The 10,152-nt window shown below is 50.9% G+C and overlaps 1 protein-coding gene across 1 annotated transcript in view; it reads left to right on the top strand.

Moving 5' to 3' along the window:
* Positions 1-243: 243 nt before the first annotated feature.
* cenpk (centromere protein K) overlaps positions 244-10,152 on the top strand; it is a 24,129-nt gene continuing 14,220 nt past the window's right edge. Inside the window, exons 1-2 of the mRNA XM_048619814.1 lie at positions 244-248; positions 3,384-3,386. The gene's annotated coding sequence lies outside the window, so the exon portion shown is untranslated. The remainder of the gene's footprint in view (positions 249-3,383; positions 3,387-10,152) is intronic.

Here is a 10,152-nt window from a genome sequence, read left to right as displayed (position 1 = left end):
AGCTTTCTGTGTTTTATGCACAAGTTACCCACCCCCCACAGTCCCTTTGTGTTGCAGTCTTCTCTATTTAAATTACATTGTCCTTTTGTTCTCTCTCCCAAAACAAACAATTTTGCATTTTCCCCCATTATACTCCAAGTTGGAAGACAAGTGGTGAGGATGACACACAGAGTCTGCAGGTGGATACAGACAGGTTAAGTGAGTGGGTAGAAGTTTGGCAGATGGAATATAATGTGGGGAAAAGTGAGGTTATGCACTTTGCCAGGAAGAATAAAAGGGGGTGAATATTATTGAAATGGAGAAAGACTGCAGAAAGCTGCAGAACAGTGGAATCTGGGAGTTTCTATCCATGAACCACAAAAAGCTAGCAGCCAAGTTTTAGCGAGTAATAGGGAAAGCACATGGAACGTTGGCCTTTGTTCCAAAGGGAATGGAGTATTTAAGGAGGGTTTAGCTAAAACTGTACAAGGCACTAGTCAGACCACAGCTGGAATACTGTCAACAGTTTAGGGTCCTTTATCTGTGGAAAGATAGACTGGCGTTTGAGCCAGTCCAGAGAAGGTTCACTTGGCTGATCCCAAGGATATAAGGATTGGCTTATGGGGAGAGGGTGAGTACGTTGGACTTGTAATTGTTGGGGTTTAGAAGAACGAGAAGCGACCTTATTGAAACAGACGAGATTCTTTGGGGGACTTGACAGGGCAGAAGCGGAGAGGTTGTTTCCCCTTGTGTGGGAGAGGCTAGGACCAGAGGGGCATCGTCTCAGAGTAAGGGGGTCACCCATTGGAGACTGAGATGAGGGTTGGGGGGGATTAGGGATGAACAGTGGCCCAGTCAGCAAGGCCGACGTCCCCACACAAATAAATAAAGACAGGGATCGATTGTAACTGATTTCTATGGCTCTCTGGGGGCTTTCTGCTACCATTCACAGGGAGAGACAGGTATTCCCCAACCCTGAGTAAGTACACATTTGTCTTTAACATTATACTAAACTGAGATGAGGAAGAATTCCTTCTCTCCGAGGGGAGTGAATCTGTGGAATTCTTTACTGTAGAGGGCTGTTCAGGCTGGGTCATACAGGATGTTCAAGGATGACAGACATATGGTGGGGCAGAAAGAGAGAGACAGACACTCAGACAGACAGCAGGACACAGAGAGAGAGAGAGAGGGAGACACTCAGACCGACAGATAGCAGGGCAGAGAGAGAGAGAAAAGGGGGAGTGAGGGGCAGCGAGACAGACATTAAACTGGAGGCTCACTCTGCTCTCTCAGTTGGGTGTAAACGATCCTGTAGCACCATGCTTTGAAGAATAGCACTGGAGAGGCTTCAGGACATTCTAGCAAACGGTTAATCCTCACCCCCCCAACCACATCAACTTTGGCAGAAAGAAGTAAACAGATTACCAAGTTGTGATACCTGATGCTTGTCAAGATGGTGCAGACACACAGCTGGTGGAGGAGAGAGCAGGACCCAATCTTTTAGGACCATTTATTTACAGTGCTCCACACAACAAGCACACACCTGCTAGCAGAACCACCAACTTATCAGGCTGCATCTATTTTGAGAAGCTCGAGTGATTCCCTGCTTGCTGCCCAGCACCTGTTACTGTCGAATCATGCTTGTTGAAACTAGCAGACACCTTCTCTACACTTGTACTGTGACGAACCTTCTGGTAAGGGGTCCCATCAGCCACGATAGGCTTTTGGGGAGCTGCGAAAGGTAAATTCAAACAAAGCTGGCTACATCCGAGCTGAAAGGATGCAATGTGTCCAGGGAAGTGAGTTACATAACTACAAAACAAACCTCACAGACCAGCAACTTAGAAAACTCTCTCCGCATTCTAACAACATTACATGTCCCTGCTCACATCTTGGTTGTAGGAACATCACTGGATGTTACACCAGTTACAAAGGCTCACTTATTTCAAACAAATTCCCTCCAATGATCAGAGCTGGTCTTTGCTGACAATTCTACAAAGTTCAGCACCCATTCACAGCTCCTCAGGTCCTGAAGCAGTCTAAGGTCTGGACCACCCTCAGGTTGGGGCTCATAAGCAGCAGGTAACGTCTAACAAGTGTCAGGCAATGGCCATCTCCAAAAAAGAGAGAATCTAACCATTGCCCCTTGATATTCAATGGCGTTATCATCACTGAATCCCCCACTATCAACACCCTGGGGGTTACTACTGACCAGAAACTGAACCAAACCCAGCCCCATCAATCCTGTGGCTACAAGAGCAGGTCAGAGGCTGGGAATCCTGCAGCGAGTAACTCCCCTCCGACTGTCTCTCACTCCATCACTCAGCAGCAGTGTGTACTGTCTACAAGAAACAATGCAGGAGTTGCAAAGGGCCCCTCTGACAGCACCTTCCAAACCCGTCACCCCTCCCCCCTGGAGGGATGGGGGGGCAGCAGACACAGGAGGAACATCAACCCCCTGCAAGTTGCCCTCCACCCATCCCAACTGGGAACGATATGGGCCGTTCCTTCAGTGTTGCCGGGGTCAGAATCCTGCAACTCCCTCCCTAATGGGGGCACTGTGCGGGGTGACCCTACACCACATGGGGGGAGTACTGCAGCGTGTCAAAGCAGCAGATTATTGCTACCTTTGAGGGGTTGGGGGGAATTAGGGATGAACAGTGGCCCAGTCAGCAAGGCCGACGTCCCCACACAAATAAATAAAGACAGGGATCGATTGTAACTGATTTCTATGGCTCTCTGGGGGCTTTCTGCTACCATTCACAGGGAGAGACAGGTATTCCCCAACCCTGAGTAAGTACACATTTGTCTTTAACATTATACTAAACTTTTAAGAAAAGCCCCCTGTTTAAGATTCTCCCACAACAGGGACTTATCCTGTCCATATCCGCACCCTCTCAGGACCTTAGATGTTTCAAATCAAGTCTCCAGTTACTGCCCTAAACACTAGTGGATACAATCCCAGTCCATCCAAACGTTCCTCAGAAAACAACCCACCCCTATTTTGGGGATTACTCTGGTTAACTTTCTCTGAACTGCCTGTAACAATAGTGACATCCTTCCTCCAATATTCCCTAACATCACGTTCCATTTGCCTAGCTATGCCCCTCTGTAGAGGGCCTGTCAGATTTGGAATAACAGGCAGTGCTCCGAGGACAGAGACACTGCTAAGGGCTCTCCTCCAGGGAAGACACACCGAAACGATGTGTTTCAGACAACTGCAGGAATTTTACGCTGAAGGCGGAAAGGGACGCTGACCCATTGCCATGTTGGCTGTGTCCAGATGAAGCAGCAGCACAGAGGAGACAGTCCTGAGGCTGCACTAAAAGCCAACTGGAGAGTTTCAGTCCATCTCGTAACATGGCTCGCTACTGCTCACCAGAACTGGACACACTCATATACAGGGAGTCGTTCCCTGCAAACAATAGGAGCCTGCTCAAGCTCCGTGTGCCTTTTTACAGATTACCTGGGAACTCCGAGAGCCTATGTTCCCCAATGCTCCCCCTCGAGTTGTCATGCCTTCTGGTAGTGCAGTATAAACTGTTGTGACCCTCTGAGATTTGGCATTGCTGCACACACCCTGATGATAAAACATTTTAGCGAGATGCCTGCCCTTTTTCTGTATGTATACCTGCACATCCTCAACACTGGATTGTCCCCCTCTGATTGAGGTTTTGGAACCTCACTGGGGTACAGATTCTCTAACTAAAAACAAAGTGAAGGAACTGCGGATGTTGTAAATCAGGAACAAAAATGGAAGTTGCTGGAAAAGCTCAGCAGGTCTGGCAGCATCTGTGAAGAGTTCGGGTTTGGCACGGCACTGCAGGGTGAAGCTGACATATAGGTCACCGTTTTCCCCACCTCGCCCTCAGGTTAAACTCAACCCCTTTGGTTTCCTGGGACTTTCTGCACAGCACTGATGGGAACCAGATCCAGATGCTGTCTGTGTCTCAGTGTTTAAGGAAGGATATAGCCACACTGGGGGTAGAACAACAGCTGGGCCCTGAGCTGAGGGCGCTATTCCACAACAAGGGCCTGAAGGCTGACATTCTTCCAGTTGAGAACCGGAGGCGAATCTCATTCTGAAGGGGCTTGGCCGTGGGAAGAGACAGAGAGATGGTACTCCCTGGTCGGGGAATCTAAAAGGCCAGGCAGGGCACGGTTGCAGGATGAAGGGGATCAATTTGTTTGGGACTACGGCGAGAGGGTTCACTCAAGGAGGGTTGTGAATCTCTGGAGTTCTGCAGGCTGGAGGGTATTGGAGATTCCATCTGTCTGGGACAGACAAGGGATACTGGGAGGGGACAGGAAAGTGAAACGGAAGCACAAGATCAATCGTGATCACACTCTGGAACGACAGAGCAGGATCGATGGGCTGAAGGGTCTCCTCCCGCACTCAGTTCAACCCACTCGCGCTCCTTCGCCCCATCCTGGGAAAGGCCCACCCCAGTTCCTCTGGGAAAACACCAGCTGCAGAATCTTCCACGTCCCACCAAGCGGCAGGAGGGTGGGGGAGGGAAGGAGATTGGAAAGGGTTGGATCCCTGCTCAGCACCAACACTGAGGATACCAGGCCGGAAGTCAGCCTTGAAGCGGGAGGGGAGCCAGGCAACAGGAACCCAGCTCACGTGACATACTTCACAACAACAACACGCACGGCCCAGCCCCCCCACCGACAGAGAGAGGCAGACAACCATTTCATCATCCAACTTAGCTTGGCTGCCTGTGGCAAACACTTCCTCTTTCACTGGAAGGCTCTGAGTGAACACAGTCAGAGCCAAGGCTGATATAAAACCCACAGTACTCTGGGTGAAAGGGCAGGCAGGTCAGACAGGGTTCACTCAGCTGACTGGTGGGTCTGGGAGCTGGGGAGGGGATCTTAGAAACTAAGGCTTTGGGGAAGTCCCGGGGATAAGGTGGTGTAATGGGATGCTGGCTGTCTCGCTCACAGATCATTAAAACTGAAGGCTAACAAACAAGACAGGCACACAATCTCAGGCAACACAGACTCTAGTTTGGGATTTTCAGCAACTGCCCAACCAGTGACGGAACTTTCCATTGCACTGAGTGTTCAACTTCCAACCGACAGCACATCCAGATACACCCAATCCTTAAAACCACTTCTACACACCCACACCTCTCCTGCTCTATGTACTATATAGCCGGTGGGGGATGGGTCTGTCACTGTATAACACTGGGGTACAGTACCGGTGGGGATAGGTCTGTCACTGTATAACACTGGGGTACAGTACCGGTGGGGGACGGGTCTGTCGCTGTGTATCACTGGGGTACAGTACCGGTGGGGGACGGGTCTGTCGCTGTATAACACTGGGGTACAGTACCAGTGGGGACGGGTCTGTCGCTGTATAACTATCACTTGTTGGAGCGTCATAGTGATGGGAAGTGTCACCCTACATGTTTTACTGCTCGACCAATACTGAACATCGCAAATTCTTGTAAAAATGCTGGCAGTGTCCTCAGACAGTGCCACCTCCAGATTAGGACAGCACAGGGGAACAGCTGGTCTCAGCAACACCTATACAACAACATGCCATCAGTTGCTGAAGGAACAGGCTTGTATTACAGGCAAAGAGGGAGCTAAAATCAGACAGTGAGACACAGATCATTTTTCTGAAGAAGGGTCTAGGCCCGAAACGTCAGCCTCTCTGCTCCTATGATGCTGCTTGGCCTGCTGTGTTCATCCAGCCCTGCACCTTGTTGTCTCGGATTCTCCAGCATCTGCAGTTCCTACTATCTCTGAGACACAGATCAGCTCCCTTTGAATTACTGGTCTCGGTCTCTCCCTCTCACGCACCACTGGACTGGTTACCCAGAATTCCAGGCCAAATATCCGGGGAACGTGAGGATGAATGCCATTGTGACAGGTCATAAAATTTGAAATCAACAAAAATCTGGAGTAAAGTTGTGGGTTATCCCATCTTGATCACCAATGTCCTTTATGGAAGGGAAAGGTGCCATCATTACCCAGTGTAATCTACACGTGACTCCAGACTCCACAGTGTTGTGGTTGACACAACACTGCCCTCTGGGCAATGAGGGATGGACAATGAATGTTGGGCCCCGTCAACGACGCCCATGAAAACATTTAAAACCATTCAATACCATCTTCAAATCTCAAACCCTGCACTCTTCTTTCTAACTGCACATCATGGTCGGTGGTAAAACTCTATAAAAAGCTGCTCGAGCTCCACCTGGGGAACTGTGTCGTATTCTGGGGTCCCACATTTTGGGAAGGAGTTAGACAGACAGGGTGTGGAAAAGATTCAGGGGAACAAATCCAGGAACGAGGGGCTACCAGAGAAAACTGGAGCTGCTCCTCAGAGAAGAGGAGGTCAAAGGGAACTTTGATTGAGAGGTGTTGAAGACCATGAGGGACGGGAAGGTTTCTGGGACAGTGCAAAGAGAGAGAGAGAGAGAATTGCTTCTCATTGTCAGAAGTGCCAAAGGGGACACAGGTCAAAAACTACTGGTCAAAAAGTCAGAGACCCAGAGAAACATTTTCACACAACAAGTGGTTAGGGTCTAGATTGTGCTGCCCAGGGACTTAATGGCAAGGGGGTTTGGTTTAGGCTTTGAAGGGGAAATTGGGTTGTTTTCTAAAGAGGGTGAAGGTATGAGTCACGCCTGGTGACCTAACGTGTTGAACAGCCTCCTCCTATGCTGTAAATGGCCCGGAACTCCACATACAAAATACACACAGATCCTTGGAAAGGTGGGTTCCCTCTGGCAGTGAACAAGCCCAGAGACTGATCATGAAGGGGTCCTTTGCCTGACAGTCTGATGGCCAAGCCAGGGGTAGTTCAAGGGAAGCCTGATGTGCCAATAACTGGCAAAGTCAAGACACTGCCTGGGGTTTTGAACAACTGGGAGGGATCTCTCAGCCTCTGCTCTCTCCAAGCCCCTTCAGAAACTCCTGTGCGTCAACAGGATGGCCTCTCATTCTTCTGAGCTGTAAGGAACATTTTACTCAGCATCTCATCACAGGACAAGCTCCTGACCCCCAGGGACCAAGTGACCCCTCGCTGCTCTGCCTCCAGTGCAGCCTCGCCTACCTCCCAACCTGTGCAAGACAGGCACAGGAAACCCCTCCATTGGGTACGAAAGCTCAGAGTGCCACAGGGACTGGGTATCTGCTAGCTCCTGGGTGCTGTGTGAGCTGAGCGCTCCCTGGTCAGCCATCAATCACAACAGGGCAAACACCAGCCCTTTGCCCATTCCCTGTTCAACTCCTTTCCCCTGAACCCTGGGGAGGGCAAACCTGACACCACTAACTACAGCGCACAGTCATCTCACTCTGTGGCTAAGGGAGGGGCACAGCAGGAGAGAGAGCTAGCCAGTGTATACCCAGCGACCTGACGCCCAGTCAGGAGAGGGGCCAAACAACAGCAGCTGCTGTTGCTGCAACTCCAGATACCACCACCCAGATGGCAGCAACGGAAGAAAAGCGAAAGCAGAACTCAGCAGGCACTGCTCAGCTATGTGGAACTATTAAAGCATGCTCGAGTGGGCAACTTTGCTCAGGCTCTGCGCTGGTAATGCCCCGTTCACTGTCCACGGGCCATGGGGGGGGGCGAGGAGACAGCCAACCGAGTGCTCGAAGGGTTAGGAGAGAGGGTGCCAGGTGCCTGGCGCACAGCAAGCTCTCACTCGCTCATGCACGCGCACACCCACACACACACCGCACTAGAGGCCGGCCTGGATTCGGAGACATTGGCTGAGGGTTAAACCAGGTTTCCCAGTATTCCCCTTCTCTGTGGCGTCAGGACTCACAGTGACGGGGGCTCGAGTTCAATTCCAGCCTCGGGTGACTGTCTGTATGGAGTTTGCACATTCTCCCCCGTGTCTGTGGGTTTCCTCCAGGTGCTCTGGTTTCCTCCCACAGTCACAAAGATGTGCAGGCTAGGGAGGGTTAGCCACGGGAAATGCAGGGTTACAGGGACAGGGTGGGGGGTGCACGGGTCGGGGTGGGATGCTCTCGGCAGGTCAGTGCAGACTCGATGGACCAAATGGACTCTTTCCACACTGTCAGTATTCTATGCTCTGTGCACCCACGCAGTGGGGGCTCACATTCTCTCCCAGGGCTAAGGCCGAGGTGTAACGTTAACCCCTCCCTCAGCATCGTGACAGCTCAGCACTCTGAACAGGGGTAGGTAGGGCAGCAGTTATCAAGGGCAGCAGTTTGGAGGGGAAGAGATCTTGGGGCGCAGGTTCATAGTTCCTTGAAGGTGGAGTCACAGGCAGACAGAGCAGTGAAGGAGGTGTTTGGTAATGTTTGCCTTTATTGGTCAGTGCATTGAGTGTAGGAGTTGGGAGGTTCATGTTGTGGCTACATTGGTGAGGCCACTTTTGGAATACTGCATTCAATTCTGGTCTCCCGACTGTAGAAAGGAAGTCGTGAAACTTGAAAAGGTTCAGAAAAGATTTACAAGAATGTTGCCAGGGTTGGAGGGTTTGAGCTACAGGGAAAGGCTGAATAGGCTGGGGCTGTTTTCCCTGGAACATCGGAGGCTGAGGAGTGACCTTATAAAGGTTTATAAAATCATGAGGGGCATGGATAGGGCGAACAGATGATGTCTCTTCCCCCAGGGTAGGGGAGTCCAAAATGAGAGGGGCATAGGTTTAAGGTGAGAGTGGTGCATGCATGGAATTAGCTACCACAGGAAGTGGAGGAGGCTGGTACAATTAAAACATTTGAAAGGTACATCCAGGAAGGGTTTAAGAGGGATATGGGCCTAATGCTAGCAAACAGGACCAGATCAGTTTAGGATATCTGGGTCAGCATGGACGAGTTAGGCCAAAGGGTCTGTTTCCGTGGTGTATGACTCTGTGACTGAAGGAAGAATGTTCTCACCCAGAGGGTAGTAGGAACCTGGAACCCGCTGCTTGTGTCAGAGGCAGAAACTACCACAAAATCTAACAAGCACTGAGATTAGCAGTTTAAACACCACAGTAGACAAGGCTGCATCTTCTGTCCGCCTCCCACTCTCTCCCTATTTATTTCAGAACCACCTTCCCCTCCCCCTTTTCTGATGAAGGGTCTAGGCCCGAAACGTCAGCCTTTCTGCTCCTATGATGCTGCTTGGCCTGCTGTGTTCATCCAGCCCTGCACCTTGTTGTGCTGGCTAAGCGTTGGGTATTGGGATTAGAACGGAGAGCTGTTTGATGACCAGAATAGACACAATGAGCTGAAGGGCCTCCTTCCTTGCAGGAAGCTATGACTCAATTTGTAGAGGGGTCAATAACCAGGGGGGTGTATGTTTAAATCAGGAGGGCACAAGAGGGGTCTTGCAGCACTGTAGTAGTTAGTATCTGTAGTTCTGGGTTCACGTCACACCTGAACCCACAGATGCGTCTCAATGCACAGCAAGACAGACCGATTAAATTTCACAAGGTCATAGAGGGCTAAGAGGAAGACCAAGGGGAAACGTTCTCACTCAGGGGCAGGATTTCGATAGTCACCTTCATTGCTGTAGCCTCCAGGGCTGTTGGAGTGAGATTTGGAAAGTTGGGCTTGGGGGTGGAATTGGGTCATTCTCCGAGGAGTAGAGTGGTTTGGGTTATGGAGAGAAGGTGGGAGAGTGGCAGGAGGTGAATCCCTCAGAGGGCCTGCACGCACATGAAGGGCCTGTTTCTGCGTTGGAATTGTTTGAGGTCAAAGAGCAAGACAGCCATCTGATTTCGCGAAAGCAATCTGCTGCCCAGGAGGCTGGTCTAGCACCCAGATGATCACAGTTGGACAAAATGAAATCTCCCAGCTTCTCCCCTCACCCGAACTGTCAGAAAACCATGTGCCAACTTCTGAACTCGCGAGGAAACCGTACATGGGCAGTCGTCAGGCAGGACACAACAGGCCTGATGCAGGCTGCTGACAATGACTGCAAACACACCCCCTGCACCGTGCTGTGCAACACACCCAGGGTCTGCGCCCAACGATAGGGCCCCAAATGATGCGGTTGGGGGGGGGAGAGAATGGCGGCTTGTGGTAAAAGTACCAATCCCATCGTGCTGGCATTTAAATGAATAAAATTAATCGGGAAGCGAGAGCCAGTGACGGTGACTCTGAGTTGTCAAAAACACATCTGATTCATTCATGGGAGGGAAAGGTGCGGCCCACCCTCCCCACATCCCGCACCCCCCCCAACTCCCTGTCCCT

The sequence above is a fragment of the Rhincodon typus genome, chromosome 44 (genome assembly GCF_021869965.1).
Source record: "Rhincodon typus isolate 14 chromosome 44, sRhiTyp1.1, whole genome shotgun sequence".
Classification (NCBI taxonomy): Eukaryota; Metazoa; Chordata; class Chondrichthyes; order Orectolobiformes; family Rhincodontidae; genus Rhincodon; species Rhincodon typus.
The sequence above is the reverse complement of the archived record's forward strand: the minus strand, read 5'-3'. Positions and strand labels throughout refer to the sequence as shown.